Source organism: Corvus brachyrhynchos, unplaced genomic scaffold (genome assembly GCF_000691975.1).
Source record: "Corvus brachyrhynchos isolate BGI_N302 unplaced genomic scaffold, ASM69197v1 scaffold69, whole genome shotgun sequence".
Lineage (NCBI taxonomy): Eukaryota > Metazoa > Chordata > Aves > Passeriformes > Corvidae > Corvus > Corvus brachyrhynchos.
The window spans coordinates 5,112,393-5,133,302 of NW_008240228.1; the positions used below are offsets into that span (position 1 = coordinate 5,112,393).

At 40.4% G+C, this 20,910-nt stretch overlaps 1 long non-coding RNA gene across 1 annotated transcript in view; it reads right to left on the reverse strand.

The window, feature by feature from the left end:
- Nucleotides 1-20,899, reverse strand: part of LOC108449364 — a 174,019-nt gene extending 153,120 nt beyond the window's left edge. The window contains exon 1 of the long non-coding RNA XR_001865529.1: nt 20,635-20,899. This is a non-coding gene — a long non-coding RNA (uncharacterized LOC108449364). The remainder of the gene's footprint in view (nt 1-20,634) is intronic.
- Nucleotides 20,900-20,910: the final 11 nt, after the last annotated feature.

Consider the following 20,910-nt stretch of genomic DNA (forward strand, 5'->3'; position numbering starts at 1 on the left):
AGAGAGAAAAAAAAAAAAAAAAGGCGAGTTTTTATTTCACTGTTTCAGCTTGTTAGCCAGATCATTTATTACGGAGAAAGATTACTAATCCACACATCATTTTTTTTTAAATTGACCTCTTCCCTTTGTGTCTGTGGAAGCACTTGTCTGTAAAAGGAGGTAATAGCTGACTGCTCCTTAGAGTCAGTGATGCTTAATTAACTGTCCAGTGAGAATTATTGAAATACTTATATAATTCTTATTTAGCGCTCATTAAAGTGAGGGATACAAATGCTGGACAATGAGAGGTTCAGGAAGGCTTTGAAAAGAGGGAGTTAGTACTCCAATAGCAAAGAATTATGAAAGCCCGCCCATTAACAGTAATAGAGCAGACCTTTCATTTTAAAAGTCACTGACTCAGATCTGGACTTACTTGATAGTTTTTTTTAAAGCTCCTTCATCCAATCCCCCAGCAATAGACGTTCTCCTGCCATTGCTACCCAGACTGCAGCAGGTGAGCCAAGGAGGGAACTGGAACTCCTCTCCCTCCCTATGTCATTGCTGTGGCTGCTCAGCCCATGCTCCCTCGGCTGGTTTGGCACAGCTCCCACCCCAGCTGCCCAAAGTCCCCCAGAATTCACCAACAGCTGAGAGGCCCCAAGAGGCACAACAGAACCACTGCAGGGATTTGTACCACATCAGTATCAGCAAAATATGTGGACTGTCTTAAAACAGGACTTCCCTTGCATAAAACACATCTAGGATTATCACTGCACAGAAAGAGCATTGCAGGTGATTCCCATTTTGCCCTAAAAAATAATCTCCATTTCATTTCAATGGGTGCTTTGGAAGCATGTGATGAATATCCTGAATAATCTGGCAGCTTCCAAAATGGAGATGAAGAGGCTGCTGGGTACCGAGCAACGGTGAGATCCAACTTACTGTGGAACAGGCTACTGTACAGAAAATGAACTAAATTCATCAGTACCCTCTGTGAGACAAAAAGAACATGCATGTGCATCTTCCAAGCCCAATCAAATCTCTTCAGAAATAGATGGCTAAAAAGAATTAATTGGCCCAACTTTAGCGGGCTTCTTGTTGCCCAACTGGGTTTACAGAGGCCCCATGGATCAACAGTTAGTCCTCAGAAAACTCACCAATAACAAAGAGCAAGTTCACCACTGGTGTTTAGAGGCTTTGCGGGTTCATTCCCCCACAGAAGGTGTGCTGCATTCCTCTCTCTGATATGGATATTGTCAAAAGTTCTTGAATCTACAGGAATTCACTTAGAAATGAAGCTCAGATATCCTTTCTATTCATATAATGATTGATGAAACATGAGGGAAAATAAATTGAATTATGTTAAATCTCCCAGGGAAACATAATTAAGCTGTAAAGCATTCCCTTGAAATCCTTGTAGCACTCAGGCTGTGTCTCCTACTACATGATCAATAATAATATTAAAGACAATTATTTTGAAGGACTGGCATGAACTTTCAGCTTTTACTATGTTTTATACTATTAAAAGCTAAGGATTTGCTTGGCTCCTCTATCTGTGAAATCCTTCTGTAATTCCAGCACAAGGCTTCTAATGTATCATAGCTAGGACTTTTTCCTTCTTTATTGGTACCTAATGCAGCTCTTAATTCTAAAATCTGTATGTCTGTATAGTTCAGTATGAGACATTACAAAAACCATATTGAAGATAAAAAAACATTACACTCTCACCCTAAATCCAGAAGCTGGCCAGTTGTATGGATTATACTGGTTTCGATCCCACTTTAACTGGAATTCTAAGCATTAAATATCTGTACATGTCAATTTGATTAAATGACCACCAGCATGTGCCTCCATCACCAAATCAAAACATGGCAAACACTTCCAGTTTGCCAAGCAGAAGATGAAACAAGAATCCTGGGAGAAAAATCACAGCAGACACATCTCAAAAAGAATTTGGGATCAGGAGACAATAGGAAAAAATCTAATTTGATACTAAAAGGAAATAGTGCCAGCAGTTTTCCAAAGGAATTTTGTTACCGATGGAATTTGTGGACAAAAAAGCCTGGGAAAAAAACTTGGTTGTTGAACCATGACTCCTATTATTGCAACAAAATTAAGTAGAAGATGATTGTGTGTTATTAATACCTACAGATAAATATAAATAATTAGTGTGTCATACACATGCATTTTTAGTATATATATTTATGAATGCATATAAAATACTATAAATACATCCTGGTTTTAACACATCTTGACCAGAAACATTAATTCAAATGCAATTGTGAAAATGACATGAAAAGCAAGACAGTTCTGAGCAGCTCTAAAATTCAATCCCAGGCACCATCCCTGAAGAGTGACCAAGACTTTCATCAAATGTCATAAGCTCTGAGCCGTGGATTTTTTCAAAGAGAACTCTCACTGGGCAAACAGCTTCCAGTTCCAGGAACACTTGCCAAGCTCACAGGTATGGAAGGGAGATGGACTTCTCAAATGAATTTGGAAGCATACATCACAAAGAACACAAAAGGCTTCCTCAGAAAGCAGACACTGGATTTGGAACACTAAATGCTATTATGAAAGCATCAAATAAAGCAACAATAATTAGAATACCTTGGTATTCTGGAAACTGCAACAATAGGTGTAAGTACCAGGATTCAAGATGTAAATAAGTTGGGTGTTCGCTTGTTCTTTTAATACAGAGGCATTGAGAAGGCAAATTTCAGACCCTGCAGAAGAAGGCACATAATATCTCCACAGAAAGATTCATAAATGAGTTTCATCCTAAGAAAGATCAGAGTAAAATATATGAAGCAAGATGACATAATGGGCTGTAGCTTAAATGCAGCCCCCAATGGCCCCCTGTTCTGCAAACCAGGCTGTGGGTAATTGAATGTAAGACGAAGCAAAAATACAGAAAAGGCCAAGCTGGAGAATAAAAATGCAGTGTGTGTAACAGCACTGAGAGGAGTACAGCTCTGTAGAACTGATTAATAAGAAGAGCAGTGAACAGTACAGAGTGGATTTGCAGAGATTAGAATGTTGCAGGCTTTGTCCAAAAGATTGTATAAAGTTCTTATTGGTTTTGAATTTAAATAGGGTAAAATTTATCTAACACTATTAATGTTTCCCTTTGACCTTTAAATATCTCTTGCCTCCACCCCCAAGGAAGGACGCTTTAAAGCACAGTGTTTACCCTGCACTGTTTTATACCTCCTGAACGCACGCGTCCATGTGCACTGCCTCTTGTATTCCTCTGCACTGTCATAATGGCACTGGCACAGCCATAATGGACAAACTGATTGACACTGGCAGCCAAAATCATGAGGACACACACTTTGAGAAACCTTTTGAGCCATGTTCCTGCATCGACAAGGGCAGATATTCCAAATATGAAACAGCATGGCACGAACTTGGTATTTTGTGTTTCCAATCTCTCGCAAACACCCTAGTGGGTTGGGCATTGTAGCATGTGGCAGCTCTACCTCGGAGAAGTTTAAGTCAGCAGTAAGACATTTTTATAAAGATAGGAAACACAAGAATGGACTGGGCAGTAAAACCAAGCATAATATTCAAAAAACCAGAAAATTACAGGCAGCAACAGGACACTGAGTGAACATGGCAGCATCAGAAAAATACAGCATTCATGACAAGTTAATGACAGAGACCGTCATTACAGACAGAATTAAATATTTAATGGATAGATTGCAGGAAAGGCACGAGAATGCAGATTTAATCCTCTGGTTATAATGCTGCTTTCAAGATGTCTCTGAGGCAGGACTACCATACATCAGCTACTGTGTTTTGGAGAACATATAGCTCTTCATCACAGGAGAAAAGGAGTTGTACTCAGCCTGGAAACACTCACAGGAGCTACACATGGAGAAAACAGGTGGGGTTTATTTTCATCAAGGTGAAATATTTTCCATGGACTTAAAACCAGGAGAGAAAGCCACAAGGACAAAGAGTGTTCCTAAAGCCAGAGCACATCAGGACTGGCTAAGAGAAGACATGAACATATTTAAAACTATCCAAGCACTTCCAGCATATAGACATGTTGCCAACAACAGAAATGCTGTTTTTCAGTCCCCTACCTCCTGCCATTGTGGAGGAGTCAGAAAGGATTTTTAAGATGCAGCCATAGCAAACTGTGTTTTCTCATCTAACTTTCCCTGTCTAAAAGACGGAAATTAGACACTCGTCTCCCTATGGAGCCTGTGGAGGGGGACAGGCAGAGAGCAAAGGGAATCACCCTGAGGAGTGACTGTGCAAAACCATGAGGATTAGTCTACAACATGGTATTTGGGAGGAGAATCCCACATTACACACACATCCAGAAAGCTGGAGGATTGGCTTAGGCAAGTCGCTCCTTCAGCCAGCCTTTGCTGGTGCTCCTCTGGGCATTTTGGATACCTCTGCGAATTCCCCTCTGGAGTTCGAGTGAATTTTAGGCTTTGGAAAAAAATACATATAATCTGTTTAACAGGTAAAGGATTAAAGAAGACAATAGTAATTTTAAATGTTTTCCTGCCTCCACACATGCTCACCAATGGCTTTTCCTATATACAAAGTTGACTGAAGGGAGGAGGGGTGGGATTGAATAACAAATTGGTGTGATACAATCACATCACTCACAATCACATAATGGACTATATCCCAATTTTCAAAAGGCATAAAGTATCCTCATTAATACGATAAGTGCAGCAGTCAAATCAGTACTATGATTTTATCAGGGTTTTTGACTGTACATGAATTAGAATATAAAATGCATACAGAATTTTTAATGGGAAGGCTTTAACATTCTATGAATGTATTTCTTACTGTCATTTACATCGCATTAAAGTGAAATTCCACATAAAAGCAGGAAGAGAATACTCTACGTCCTAAATTACAGTTTTTCATAGTTGTCAGGTCCACATACTGGGAATCTTATTCACAAGCTGTAATAATATCTTAAACTTGAAAAGGGTATGGTGTTGCTCTGTTTATTTGGTATGGCTGGCAAGTACAGTTGTCACACAACAAGGTCACGTGGTCAGGATGAAGCCTAGGGATTTTTTGGGGGATGCAATTGTATTCCCTGCCTGTGCTACAACAGGTTGCTAAACCCTCTACTTCTCATTCTCAGCAGGGCACCTAAACTGTTACCATGTTTAGAGAGATGTTGTTACCATCTTCTTTTAGCTCTTTTCTGCCTGCCTTTCAGAACATTAGTTTAAAATACAGTTTGCCAACAATTATTTTTCTTTAAACCCAAAGGGATGCATTTAGTCTTCTCTAAGTATGCACTATTTCTGTACGCATTAAATTTTACCATGAAAACTAGCAATATCAGTTTTTACAATCTGTTTTCTCAGATCCAGTAGTTTCATGCTGCCTCAGATTTGATTAATCTCAAAGAAAAAGAGGCTGTAAACTCAGATTTGTTTTATACTCAAACCACCTGGCACAGACCAAGCCATGTTTCTGACCAATATATTATAGCTGGTCTGAATTCTCCTCCCCTCATTAGTTCCTTCTACACGGAACAGCAGCCACTGGCTGCTTCCCTGTGTGCTGAACACACAGGAACCCCAAAAACTCTTAGGGGAACATTGATATTCAAACCTGAAATTCTTTCCTTGATTAAAACAGGTATTTAGATGTTTATTTATTTATTTTTGTAATGTTCTGATCTTCACAAAGGCATCGCCAGTGTGGGATAAGCTGCACGATTCTAGGGTGTACCAAAAAAAAAAATGCTGGACTTCAAATGGTGGGAAATCGTAAGGTCATCTTTTCCATTCTTTTCTAATTTTCCAAATACTGAATCTTAAATTTCTTTTTCTGCTGCCTCCCCTCTCCACCCCCAAGATGCACTGGCATCTGCAAGCACTTTTTTCAGTATATCAGGATATAAATATCTGGGGGGAGGAAAGATATGCAGCATCTAAGCACCTAGGGAAAAGGAAGAGGAAATATTACTGGATTCATGATAGAAGCAGCCACAGCTTCAGCTGCATCTCCTGCCTGTGAATTTACAGGTACTTTCAGGCCAGAGAGCAGCAAATATCAGCATTGCTATATTCAGGTTCAAGGAACCATTTATCCATACCAGGGCAGGAATGTTGCTTCTTGAAAGAACTACAGGTTGCTGCATATGATCAGCACTGGTTTTAGTACTGCACAAATCACTACAAGACTGAAGCCTTTTATTTAGTCAATGCAAAATAAAAAATTTGTAGGAAGTGATACCTCCTGCAAGTGCCTTTTTGCAGAACAAACGCTCTGCAGCTCAGTGCAGAGAAAGAGATGTGGAAGTGAGAGTGGTGCCTCTGCCTGAATGTGCCGGGAGCAGGTGAGGAAGGAGAAACTCCCTCCCTCCTTTTGTCTCTGTCCTTGATACACACAACCACACATCCCCAAGTCACTGCAGGTCTGTATGTCAAATAATCATCATTTCAGCTACTTTCTGTGCTCTCTCATATTGTGCAGTTTTCACCAGGAAAAGTCAAAGTACTCCTAGCAGGCATGTCCCACTATTGGGAATGAGGACTTGGAAAAATCTACCACTGGCTGAAGAGCTGCAGAGGAAAAGCCAATCTCACCCATCACAGGTTTCTTAATCTGCCTGAATTCCTGTGTGAAGGTCTGCAGGTCAAAGTGTTACTCTGCTGCTCCAAGTCTTTCTCCTCCTTGCCAAAATCCATGTTGAAACCTTATTTCTATTACCCCCCACTTGTGGCTTTTTTTTTTTTTTGACCTCTAATTTCTATCCTTCCTGATTCCACACACCATAGAATGAGAAAATATTGAGAGTAACTTAGGGCAAATATTTTCCAAATTAATTCTTCTGGTGTTTTCTGTCAGCCCTTTATCTCCTTAATAGTAGCTCCAGGTTATTATCCCTGATCAGGGCATGGCACTACTGAGCATCCCACAGACAACACTTTACCCAGTCAGCTTTCACCTTGCTACAGCCAGAAATTAAGAATATTCTGATTCTTGGGCTACGAGAAATCCATGCACAAAACCCAGTGTATTTCCATAGTTGATATGGCTGTTTAATTAAATGAATATTAATCCCACAGGTGTCCCCTTTCCCCAAGTCAGGCAGGAACCCTGCATTGCTGGGGCGTTAAGTGGTGTGGTATCAGATTGCAGAATCATCTTTGAGGTGAGATATGAAACACAGGGCTAATCTCTAATCCTATTTATGGATCATTGGTATATTCTAATAAGTGTTAAGGCTGGCAGGCTGCATTGGATTTAATGTTGACTAAATCAGTTACATCTCCAAAACCTACTTTGCCGTTTCCCTTTGCCGTATGTGGAAAAAGATCACATCCAGCACTAAAAATGCTGGAATGTTGCAGTCTACAGAGGACACTGCCATGGTAGAAGTACTGCATTTCTCTCCAGGTGAGTTTAAGCCCCACACAGAGCTAGGAGGGACAGGACCGTTTTCAAACCTGGCCTTCTAAGGTAAGCAGTGAGACAAACCCACTCAAGCCTAGGTCTGAAAATTATGTTTGTGCTCCTAAACAGGTTATCTTACAGCTTTTTAGTGTGGGAGATACATAAATATTGAACATTTCATGAGACAAAGGTCTAGAAGCTGTATTTTGTAATTTTAAATACAATCTCTTTTGTCTTTCAGCATCTTTCACTTCTTCCTGTGAATGCCTTTGACTCTAACGAGATATAACAAATGAAATAAACATGAAGAAAAAAGAAAATCACACATAAATGGGTAAAAATCGGTTTTACACATAAAAAAAGGTACCGTAAGTTGATGTAAAGTTAGTCAGTTCTATCAGAAATTCTATGTGCACATATGAAAAATCTGATCAGCTGTTTGCATGTAAGAGATATGTGAATCTTGCCTTTACTTGACATTTTCTGATTAGGATTTTAGGTATTATTTCTGATGTTTTCTCAGATTGACATCCGTGGTCTACTTTGATAATGAATACCCCAAGAGAGCACAGAGACAAGGCTGGGTCTCAGAAGCTTGGAGCATTTCAATCAAAGATGGTTTGTTAATAATAAAGTAAGAAAAAAAGCCATTTGCTTCTTTTGCAGTGACTGCAGCGCTGACCCTCTCTTGGTCCTGCTAGGCCTGTCTGAGCAACAGCAGAGTTCAGTGGTAATTAAAGCAACAGTGTTGTGAAAAAAGTGTGAATTACTTTTACAAGAAGACTTGGATGTTGCTACCGACTGACAAAGCACAGCAGGAGAACTCTGCTGGATATTAAAGAGCCATGGTAGTCACTATATTGTAAGGTGGCTTTGCAGCACAATGCAAAATTGTGACTTTTCACAAGTTTATACCACAGGAACCATTTGAGTTATCGGCTTAAAATTTAGTATGTTTTATAAGGAATATAGCAGACAGCATAAAGGTGTCATGCTTGGTAAAATCTGGTTCTGTTTAAATTATCTGTTTAAATTCCATTTTTACCTTTCAATTATGATTTCACTGGGTAATTATTGCAGTATTACAGCCTGAAGTGTTGTGCAGAATTACGGAAAGGGCTACATATTCCAACATGTCTCAGCAAATTAGTGCAGTGTCAAACGGCCTGGATTTCCATTTTGACATTTTTGAAACTCAAAAGCACAGCACCCCCCATTTTTGGCATTGCTCAGAGAACTATACCCGGTATTATACATCAGCCCCGTACTGTATAAATATCCTTTTAAGACAACATGGTTGCATGAGGCAACACAAAGGACCAGTTCTGACAAATGCTTCACTATCTCAATGTTTCTTCTATAGTCACTGGGAAAAAAATGCATGTTACAGCAGTTTATTTTTCTGTTAGAATGCAGTGAGAGCAGGGGACAGATCCTGAAGTTAGTTTTGTGCATATTCAGACCCAGTAAAGACTGCATGTACAAATACAGCCATTGCCATCATTCCGAGAAAATAAAGGTTAGAACTCGGCCTGTTACTCCACAGAATAAAGGGAGGGAATGTTCACCACAATGGGATGGTGCTGCCCCTCAATATGTGATAGGATTGGATTCGATAGGACAGGAGGCTCTGAATTAGCTCCCAGTACAGTGTGAGGAATTTATATCACCAGCAATATAAAATTCTCATGGCAAGATTTACTTAAGAGCTTGAAACAGCAAATAAGGATTTTTCTAAATATTCATTGGGTTCCTATTTTGAACACTCTTGGACTTACTCTGAGCAGTCCAGCTAATTTGCAATTTACACAAAAATCACAAAGAGGGGATATTTACTTGCCTGAACTTTCCAAGTGAGGCTTGGCACTTTTTGTCCCAGTAGACAAAAGTCCAATGGAATTATGATAATCCACAGTCTCATAAAGAAACACAATTCTGTATCTGGCGTTATCCCAGGGGTAGAAGCCTCATTGCCCCACAAAAAAATTCTTCCTTCCCAAATTTTTCAAAGAGAGTTGGTGTGTGTGCTCTTCACTATTCTAAGGAATAAGGCAGAGCCTGAGCGGTCCATAGGGAAAACACTACACACACATTCAGCTCTGCAGTCCTGGGAAAACCCCAAGACAAACCAAGAAAATGCAGGAAACAGAGTTGGAGGAAGGAGGAATTTGAGGTTCCTTCTCCTGTGTATGTTCAAATGACACCTAGACAATGAACAGCAAAAATTTCTTAATGTTATTCTACCTGATTTTTCTGGATTTTTAGGTAGGCAACATGTATCCTTTGTCAACCCTGTCCATGTCTCTCAAATCTTAGGCGGCACTTAACACCTGATTCAAGTCCTCTGTGCTAGGAAAAATAGGAAAAGCTTGGTAGAACTCAGAAATACAGCTCAAGACAATAAACGTCCACCCAAAAAACTCAAATGCCCTCTACAAAAAAATAATCTGATCTCCAGCATCAGTACTGTAAACACAAAACCACCAAAACAAATGTTTATGAAACTAATCCCTTTAACCACCACTGACTCCTAGGCTGCCCTGTTCTTACCCCTAAATAATTTTGTCTTCAAAATGAAAACTTAGAGCAATGCTTTTTGACTAATTCAGTTAAGGAACTCTGGGTGTCTGTAAAAATAATACTAAATATGAAAAAACCCTCACTCCCACTAGCATATATTTTCTTTTACTTTTCATTCAAGGCAAGCTTGATTTTTGCAATGACCCAGCAAAAGATTTGATGATGTGCTTAATAATAAGCATATAGTTGCTCATTTTCTTAAGTGCTTTGTTGGGTGAATGTCAGAGTGCACTGAGCCTTAAAGGATGAAACCTTTTCCCCACCCTGAACACTACTAAACCTGTAGGAAAAATGGATTAAATCAGAGCACAGCTTAGTGCTCAGTTTAGGACACCAAGCCAGTCAAACCTCTTTCTTTACCATAACGCTGTGAAAGCCACAGAACCCGTGCCTGAAAATAACATGAAAAGACACAACTGCTGCCCTTCTCCCCTGACAGATGGGCAGTCTCCAAATTACAGGCTGGAGCCATCATTCCTTGCTCATGTTTTTGAGAAGGATGGATTGCGTAACTAAGGAAGGGGTTGGTGTGGTGGTTTATTGCCAGCCACAGCCACATGGATGGGTCAGGGCACCAGGGGCTTAAAATCCTTGTTCTGTCAAAGAAATCTCTCTGTTTACTGACCTTGAGGGAAGCTGCTTGTGCTCAAGAGCTGCCAGAAACAGCCCATGAAGGAAAGGTTCCCCGGATACAGGAATGGCCCATGGAGGAAAGGCTCCCTGAGGGACCACTCTATGTGTGAGCAAGAGCTGCCCACCAAAGTCACACCATCGGCCATTTGAAAGCCCAGGATGCTCTGCAGAACCCAGCCAGGCAGCAAAGGTAGTGACAAAGGCTTGGCTGCTTTTTGATCACATTTTAGATCCTTCCCTCACGAAGTGAGGAAAAATGCAACACAGACAAACGCATGTGGCCTGTCAGTCTTCGGCCCTCTTTGTCAGAGGAAAACAATGACAACACAATTAAGTGACAGCCCCATGCTAAATACACTGAAATGAAAACAGGCTGCTACAGCCTCATTCCAGTCACATTCTCCAGCAGTGGGTTTATCACTCCGCAGTACTGCTCGGCTGAGCCGTTATTCTTTGCCTGCTTTTTGATCAATTTTACGGTTAACCTGAGCTTCTCTGATCAATCAGATCTTTAGATATTCATAAGCACAACCTTGGGAAGAGTCAGAAACCTTAATTTAATTATTATCCAGTGGGCCCATATGAAAGTGGGCTTATAAAAGCCAGTATTCATAGCAGTCAACTGTTTTCTTCAGAGAACAGTATTGATACTGTGTGACCTTTAAAGAATAGAGAAGCAACAGAAAACCTTTGACTGCTGTTTATGTGTAGACACCTATGGATCCTGAGATGTTACCAGGCAGTTCATACACCTCTTCAAGAACTTTCTCTACACTTAACCATTCTGATTTCTCCTCGAGTAGGGAACATTCTTTTTCAATCTTTTTTCTTCCTGTTTCAAAAAGAGTTTATGATAGCGTCCCCTTGTCTCTGAGCACCATAACACTCTGATGCTAAAAACATCAAGTCCCTATACACAAAGAGCTCTGGCAGAGGTTAATCGTGAACTCAAACAATGGCACACTTAGATTCAAAACACAGCATTGAAACCTGTTTCTATGCAAGCACAAGATGACCCATACAAAAGCAAAATTTTTTTCCTAAGAAGCATGCAGAAATGGGCACTCCTAACATTGAAATCAACTCGAAAAGTCAAGCAGAGAAAGCTTTCCAAGATAAAATTACTTTACCTTTTAATTCCTTTCAACGGCAGAGGTGTATAGAACCAATCCTGATAAGTTCCAAATATCTCTCAAACAGTACTAACTGTCTCATTTTACTTTTAAGTTCAGCGTTGCCCTTCCCAACCCATCAGCATCAGCTCCAGAAGCAGAAGAAGGAGGGGAGAGGCAGGAAAGATGAGGCAGGCAAGAGAGAAAGTCAAACCAACAGCTTTTGGGTACAACACTCATGGACTGAGCAAAAAAGGCTGAGAGCCTGCAGCTGTTCCACAGCTTGGATTTCCTTATCGCAGGTAGCACTGAACGACACGAGGACAAACTGCCATGGGAGAACATTAAACCTTTTCCTTTCTTCCCCAAAACAGCGAATACCCCGTAAGACTGAAGTACGATCACACGACTGAGAAAGCAATTTGTTAAAATGGCACAGCAGGTTAGGAACACATGACCACTGAGGTCTTTCCCCCACCCAAAAGTGTGTTCCTAACACACAATTTTTAAATAGACACGCTGAGAACACGGGGGGCTCTGGGTGGCATTTCATCACTGCTGCTGCACCTTTTAATTAGTGTGTAATGAACACACTTATCACCGACATCACATCTTTTATCATGTTAAACTGTTGAGACATTCTGCTCTCACCATCAAAGACACAAAACAGCTGCAGCAAACTGATCCCTAAGCAAAGTCAAGTAAAACCCGTGGCCATTTCACTTGCAATATTCCCCTGTAGTGCAAATATTGATGACTTCTCAGCTTGGGGGACTAACACAAAAAAAACCCCAAAGATGAACACCCAAAAAAGCAAAAATAAATAAATAGATGTCTCTTTCAGCATCAGGTAATTTTGGTTTTTTTTCTAATATGAGCTTTATGTCAGCACTGACTTCATGAGCTAACAGTAGGACTCATAGAAAACCTCAATTTCCCCAAGAAGAGATCATGTCTTTCTATTACATTACAGATAAAACAGTTCAATTCTCACCATACTTGGCTCAAAATATTACACTATAAAAAGTACATTTGATTTTAAAAAGTACCTATGGATTTTTGTAAAATAAAGGTACTAGCATTTAAGTAAATTACAGTCTTCTGGTGCTCACAAATTGAAAGATGTGCAAGCAGGGACAGGTGAGTTTAAAAGATCACACAGAACTTATTTTTATCATGTCATGTGTCACCCTAACAGAATGATTTTAACAATTAGATGCTGGTGTGAATTAATACCTATAATAGTTGGGTTTCCAACCTGGTTTTGAAGTGGGATTAAGGGAGAACAGGCCTTGTATGTGCAGGATCTCACCTTTCTGCCAGAAAATAAGAGAGCCTGTTCACCAACAAGGCACAAAATGGGAGTTTCTGTCAGAGACAGAGTGCCTGGGCCTGCAAGAGAGCAGCAGAATCCCCAGTGATCCATAGTCACAGGGTTCTATCATTTCCTGTAGAGACACTGCTGTTGGTCACTTGGTTGCCTCAGCTTATCACCTCATTTGCCTGCTTTGGCCATTTGGTGAGATAAAAAATGAGGCACAAAGAGGTGGCAAAGTATGGAGGCACCAAGGAAATAAAAATTAAATGAAGTTACCTGAGGTTAAACTAACAAGTAAATGTATGGCATTGCCTACACTGCTGTCCTGCCTTCCTGTGTATGAGGAGGTGCAGCCCTAATGCAACACTCTGGTTCTGACAGAATATCCCAGGGCACTTCGATGTGCAGAGTTGTGCCTTCCCCCAGAGGAAGCACAAAACTCTGCGTCCTGGCACAGCTCAGAACACGAGTCCCGAGCAACATCAGTGGGTATCCACACACCTCTGTGCGGATATGCACATGAGCTACACCCATGCAGACTGAGAATGGAGAAGATCATACACACACACACACAATATTACTATTATCTATTAGGAGAGCCATCAAATTATAATGCAAAATGAAGACTACTCCTCTACCACTTCAGACAGACAGTTCATTTACTCAGAGAGGTTCTTAGCAAGAAAAGAAGAGCAGAGAACAGCAGCTCTCCTCCCGATGGGCACGAGCAAGGGTGATTCTACAGCACAGCAGGGGCTTTACCCCCAGCTCCTGAAATCCTCTGTCTGGGGCAATGGGGCTGCTCAGCCTCCAGGGCAGGGCACATTACTGAGCAAGCAGCACAAGTGTTCAGTGAGAGCTGCGCTTGTAAAGTGGTTCTTTTGTCCTGTCTGCAAGATGAATGCAGTTGGCTGAAACTAAGTTTCTTTAGCCCGGTTTGTACAGGTATGGAGGCTGGCAATATCTGCAGCCAGGCTGTGCAAGGTACACCTCATGAAGGTACCTCATATACTGGTGTAAGTGGTAAGTAAAATCAGAGGAAAATGATGACATTCTTCAAGAAACAGCTTTAGGTCCTTGAAAATGATTATTTCGGTTTGCCTGCAACTGTAAAAATGAGTTTCAGATAATAGCTTTTCTTTTATATAGTAAATGATAAATGAGCATTTAAACATTGACTCATCCACCAACGAAGATATAAAGAACATAAAAAGTCACTGTGCTAACAGGGAGTTTGAGAACTAAAGTCACCTGATTTTTCAACCTGGTGATTACACCATAAGGATGTTCATTTGTCTTTACTTCCACGCCAGTGTTCCAAAAAGTATATATATTTCCACCAAAGACAATCAACCCTTTTAGCTTTGGCCATTTATATTTCTGAGCTAACCCCCACAAGAGCCTTCTGTTACAAGTTCATGGGTCTTTTATGACCATAAAGACAGTAACTGCAATATTCTGACCTCAGGGTATCTAGAGAGAGCAAAAATACTAAAAAAATCCTCCACCAGTGTTCCCCCTCACTCAGTAAAGGATTAAATACCCTGAGAAAAAAAATCCAGTGGAAGTCTTATCCATTTTGATTACCAATAGCAGTTCACACAATCGACTCTGCCTTTGGTCTACATGTGACAGGAATGAGAAGGAAAATCATTACATTGGGCCCAATATTTTCAAAAGGGAAGAGGGGAATCCAAGCCAAAATATTAAGAGTAGAAGAGAGTTTTATGATTATTAACACAGAAGTTTCCATTTATCCTAGAAAATACCTCTCCAAAGCTTTAACACATACTAAGGTGAGGGAAGTCCAATGCCACAGAGCTCACATCATAACAACTATCATTTAACACACTGGCTGAATTTTAACATTTCAAGAGACAATCTGTGATCACAGTGAGTCACAGGTATAATTCCTTGTCAAGGTTTTATTTCAGTTGTCTCCTGCATCCTGAAAGGAAACCACAAGTAGTAAGATTTTACTGTGCTCCATGCACACACATCTTCCATTAGGTTTTTGGAGGCTTTGGGCTGGGCTGGTTTGTTTAGAATCAACAGGAAAATCAATCAGTGCAATAGTACAGCCTGCATTTTACATCTTCTCTTTCTTACCTTTCCCATTAACCTACCACGGATATGCTTGCCCAAAGCATATGCAGCTCTCAGAAAACAAGTCAAGATCTCTGGTAATCTTAGCAAATACATATTTTCAAGTAAAAGCACACTTTTTACATTCTGTTCATCAAGTTCTTTGTCTATTTTCTCCAGTGGATTCCTCCTCCTCAAATGCTTAGCAAACAGATAATATTGCTCTAAGTTTTGGAAGTGCCCTGCACATAGCAAGCACGATCATAACAAAAATAAACAAAGAAATTAAATTATGCAGACATTTAAAAGTAGAAATTAATTTATAAAAATGCTCATGGATCTGCTCACTGGGATCCTTAAAAAGAATCTGTCAGTAAGGAGGTAAAGTTACTCGGTTCAGGGCTGTGGCTCTTCCCCTCTCTATTAACTGATGGATGAAGACTATTGAGATCATGAATTTGGTGAGACTTGCTTTCTAGCATTTAAAACCTTTGGAAAATAGTTGGCTGCAGCTCTTGGTGAAAGCCACCACATCCTGTAAATGGTTTCCTGTGATCTGAATGCTGAAATAAAAACTGACCAAAGATGCTGGAGAGCGTGAAAATTAACTGGGGTTTCCAGTCTCTGGCATTCCAGCAGTCAGAGAGAAATTCCTTAATCAGAGTGAAACTGTAAATGAAAGCTAGAATAAGGATGAAAGGGGGCAAACCTACAGCTCAAAGTGGAAATGTGCTCTTTAATATCCACCCAAATTTGTCCCTGCAGCTCAACAAGTAAAGTGTGTTTGACAGCAATGCAAAGTTCCAGCTCAGCTTGTCAAACAACTTCTGTTGCAGGACCCAACTGTAAAGGTGCTTATAACTTCAATCTGGGCCAGAATATCCTCAGAACTATTTGTTTGGTACAGTTTAAGCAAAAAGAGTAGGCTTATTTCTCAAGTGATGTTTAAGAGAAAACACTGATATTACAAATAAAATAAAAGAACCTCCCCAAACTCCATCTGCCTTTCACTCCCCAAAAAGAGCTACAGCAAAGAGAGAGCTGGCATTGAGCACAAGCACAGACCCATGGACAGAATTCTTTCCAGCTGCATCCCTGCCTCTCCAACCTTAATGGTGGCTTTTCTTGCCTTCAGAGAACTTAACTTTGCAACCTTAACATTCCTTCAAGATGGGGTTTAAGTGTAATAGCCTACCTGCATTTGGGAATGAACAGCCACTATCCCACCAGGTTTCCAGCCCCAGTCGCTCCCACTTTAAAAGATACACCCTAAGGACTGACATACATAATTCAGGTTTTGGATCACAGTAACCCCTCTGAAACCTCAAGTCTTGGCTGTCAAAGAAATTGACCTTTCTCAGTTTAAAGGTGCTTTCTCATAGGAATCCTCTCAAAACTTAAAGGTTTTTAACAGCCATCCAAGAAAAACAATATCTGAAAGTATTTTTGACTCCACGTCTGGACTTCTGAATATATTCACCACCAGTAATGTTGGGGCTGCCCCAGGTCTTCAATCACTTGTCCAAAAAATAAATATGTACCACATCTTCTGCACAGAAATTCAATAAAATATATTCCGTTAATAAACAATTCAATAAATAATAGTCTTAAAGAATTCCTTGACATGTAACCCTGAATTTCAAGCCCTTTAAGTGAGACAGCTTCCACGTGCAGCCTCCTTTCACAGCCTCCACACACAATCTGAGCCACCAGACCATTTCACTGAGGTTCAATGTTGGATGTAATTATACCTGAAACCTCCATTTCCAAAATGCTGAGCTTTGGAAACTTCTGCTGACTTTGAAAATAAGGCCTAACTGTACAAATAAATGCACCCAAGTCTCTGACTGCTCCCCCTTTCCATAGCACAACAGCTACCTGATTGTACTATACTGGTGTGCCCCAGGCATTACTGAGGAACAGCTGTTAATAACAGTAAAACGCTATCAACAATTATAAATAAATAAATTTCAGTAAGACTATGCATAAGACACCTAAATATTACAAACCTCAACATGTTTTTTGTTTGGGGAAGCATGGGGAGAGGAAGTGCCTCCACAGAAAGGAGGCTGGAGATACACTGCAGGCACAATTGCATGCCTGATTGACCTCAGCTTTCCTTCTCCAGACATACAGAGCAACTTCCAAATGATCACACAAATTCCATTTTACACAACTAAAAAGGCTGCATTTTAAAAATTACCTCTTTATCTCAATAAAAGACTTTCTACCAGTTGCAAGTTCAGGGAGACTTTGACAGATCTTGCTTCACTTGCCACTCAGAAAGCTTAAAACAAACCAACCCAGCAAGAAAAAGCCCAACCGATAAACAGGGCATTATCACACAATATAACAGAAGTTGTGTGGATCTGGTGCTCTTGTGTCTCCCTCCCTCATACTCTGCTGAAGCACGAGGAGGTTTTCTGGCACTCCTCTGAGTTCAGCAGATATCTATAGGTGTAACTTCTTTAATAACATTATGGTCTGCCTGTACCAAAACTGCTCCTCAGCAAACCCTTCCTTCTCATGCCACTTTTCAAATAAATATTTTTAACACTTATTTTGGGTATTCTCACATTCAAGCAAACATAGGATTCTTTACTTATCAGAGATCCTTTCTCTAATACATAACTTAAAAAGGACTGTAGGACAAAGCCAGGAGACTGCGTGAAAGCTTTCAGCTGAAGCTCTCAAACACAGACCATTTAAAGCTTTTTAAAGCTTTTTTTCTTTAATAAATTTGATATAACCAAACCATTTAAACTGCTGCGTCATGTCCATCCCTGGAAGAAGCATGCTTCTATAAAAAAGAAGTGTAAGTTTGGTCACAGAACATCAATACCAAAAACCACTGCTTGGATGAAAGGCTGGATCTGCCAAGTCCATGGCACAAGTTTGACTGGCTTCTGAGGGAAGCCATCCCTGGTTCCCTCAGGTGCCACTGAGCTTTGGGCACTCAGAGGGGGAAGGAAATGGCAAACACTTCATCTTTCACAACACTGGCAGGCAAAACAGGCTATTCTTGAAAAAGCCTGATAAATAAAACTACTTTTTTTTAATAAAAAGACACATACTGTACTGACATAGTAGCTACAAGTACGAAGCTGAGTTTCCACTGAAAATAAAAACCTTGTTTAGTCAGGATTTGGTTTTGACGGTTTTCCATTTCCTTGAAACAATTCAAACCAACCAAAAAGGCCAAAACTTTCAGCAGTCCCATGAGTGAGCACTAGCCATGCTTAATTCCCATCCAGCAGAAATTCAAGTGCAAATTTTCAGGGAAGATTCTTAGAACTGGGTCTTGGGTTCAGAGGCATCTACGTACAAAATATTCCCCACAAATTTCACAGGCTGAATTCAACTTGAAAGACCATGATCTGCAAAAATGCTCTGTATTTTCAGAAGAAACTTGCACAACATTAAACATCCAATAGCTACAGCACCAGACACTAAAGTGAGGTCTAGCAGCATTCAGCTGCTTCCTCTGGTGGGATGCAGGATGGAATCCCTGTGCTTGAGTGGAGATGTACAGAGGAAGTTTTCTCTTCCAAACTCACAAGGAGAATGAAATGCTGGAGGAGTGACTGCAGCAGGGGCAGTTTCTAAGATATATAAAGATTTAAACACCTCCTGCACTGTGCTTTAGGACATCTGACTGTCATCTCTCAAACTGAAAACAAAAACCAGGTTGTGCACGCTTACATTTTTGCTAGAGTTTCTTGTCCTTGCACGAGGCAGTATGCCAGGTTTCATCACTGAACTCAAGGACTGTAAAACCCAATTACTTCTTTAAGTTACCAAATTAGGTGTTTCAGTGCGGTAATTGTGTTTGAATTGCAGTATTGTAGCGACTATAGTGTATTTTAACAACTTTTTAGCAACTCCTGTAACATCGTAAGTGTTGCTACGCTGAAGTCCCTGCACAGGTGTGGACAAGATCCCTCCCAATGAGTAATTTATACAAAAAGTATAGATAGAATAACAGAGAAAGTTACCCTGAAAGTCTCTGCACATCTTCAAGAAGGGAAGAGGACAGAAAGCAAAGGTACAAGGAAGAAATCTGCCGAAGGTACAGAAAGAGGAAAGATACAACAATAAAGGTTTAAAAATTCACTTTAACTGCTTTTTTGGATTACCAAAACAACCACGGAATATAAACAAACCTTCATCACTTTCCTTACACTTCCATGTAAATTCCTTCTGTCCCAGACCTGTCTCCCTGCATGTGTTCATTCTTCCATCTGCTCTGTCTTCCTTGTTCTCTGTCCATCCCCAATCCAGTTCCCACACAGCCTTAAAGTAGGTCTGAGTAACACCCAACCAAAGTCTGAGTATGCAGGACTTTATAATATTTTACCTCTCTTTTACTTTATTTCAGTTCTTTTATTCCCATTTCACAAAAATTTACATATATGTTGCCATGCATATAACTCTGAAAACTCAGGTTTTTCTATTCTGATTTTAAATGAAAAGATCATATATTTTAGCAGTTTCTTCTCCGATGTGATTAGTGCCCATTCCTGAAACTGCAGCTATTTGCAGGTGTAAATTTTCCTTCCCTGCAGTTGCTTAACTTTAATGACAATTTTAGATTAAAATCAATTCACACGACTAAATAAATTAGAATATTAAAAATAGAACTATAGAGTGATAAAAGCAATGTAGATATTTTAGATATAACACAAAGTTTTTAATTAAAACACAGAATCTTCAATTTGCTCCTAAATAAAACAGTAACCTTCACTTGATTGATTCTAGGAGTGTTGCTGATATATCTTGTTATAGCAGCATGAATCACATATTAATTAACAATTTGAGTAATTAAAATGTTTTTATTCTTTAAAGATATTAGAGATGGAGCCAAATATCTATCACACATGTGCAAAATTTATGGTATCCAGCAATGAAGGAAATTTAAAACAGGAAATTTAGTCTGGCTGGCTACTATATACCAGGTGTGTTTTAGCTTACTTGTTCTATAATGGTGTGTACAAACTGAGTTGATCTAAGATAAATCTGCTGTTCATGAGCATATTTCTGATGTAATCCTTACAACTAAAGGTAAATGAAGCTCTTACATGTTTACAGGGAATCGACCAGTGTTTACAGCTTCTGTCAAGCACCAAAAGCAATTATCTGCGTGCAGAACTTACCTGTCCAGCTCTGCTCTCCTGTCTCAGAGCAATTAAGAGAATGAGAATACCTCAGCAATCCACACTGAGTTTTCCTCACACACAACATGGTGAAACCCCCCTTGTTCATGCTAGCAACACCAGGAACACACACACTGTCACCACAGCCACTACAAACAAACTAGTTTATAATTTAGACAGAATGAGTGCCCTCAGTGTGTCCCCTGGCCGGCTACACGGGGTGTGCCTTCCCCTGGGACACTGTCCCCAGCGTGGGCTCAGCCCTCAGGCCAAGCACAGCCTAAAATTCCACAGCCTTCCCTCCCTCCCCGGGGATTCTCCTCCTCCCCTGGGGACCCCAGCTCCTTGCAGCCTCGTCTCCCAAACGCCTTTTCCTCACCTCTAAGGTTCAGCCCATCTGCCCAGGACAGAATTCCACGTTTTCCCTGACGCTGACTTCCAGGAGTCCTGTGTTTCACAACCTGCGCCAACAACTCGGTGCTCTGCGCTGCCCTCCTCACCTTGACCTTCACCGCTCATTTACGTGTTACTCCCTCTAGTTTTCCTTATATTTCTTTTTTATTCATTTTCTTTCATCTTTACTTTCACCCTCCTTTTCAGAAGCTGCCCTATACCAACTGCGGGTGCCCAGGTGCTGGCAGGGCTGTGAGGGGCG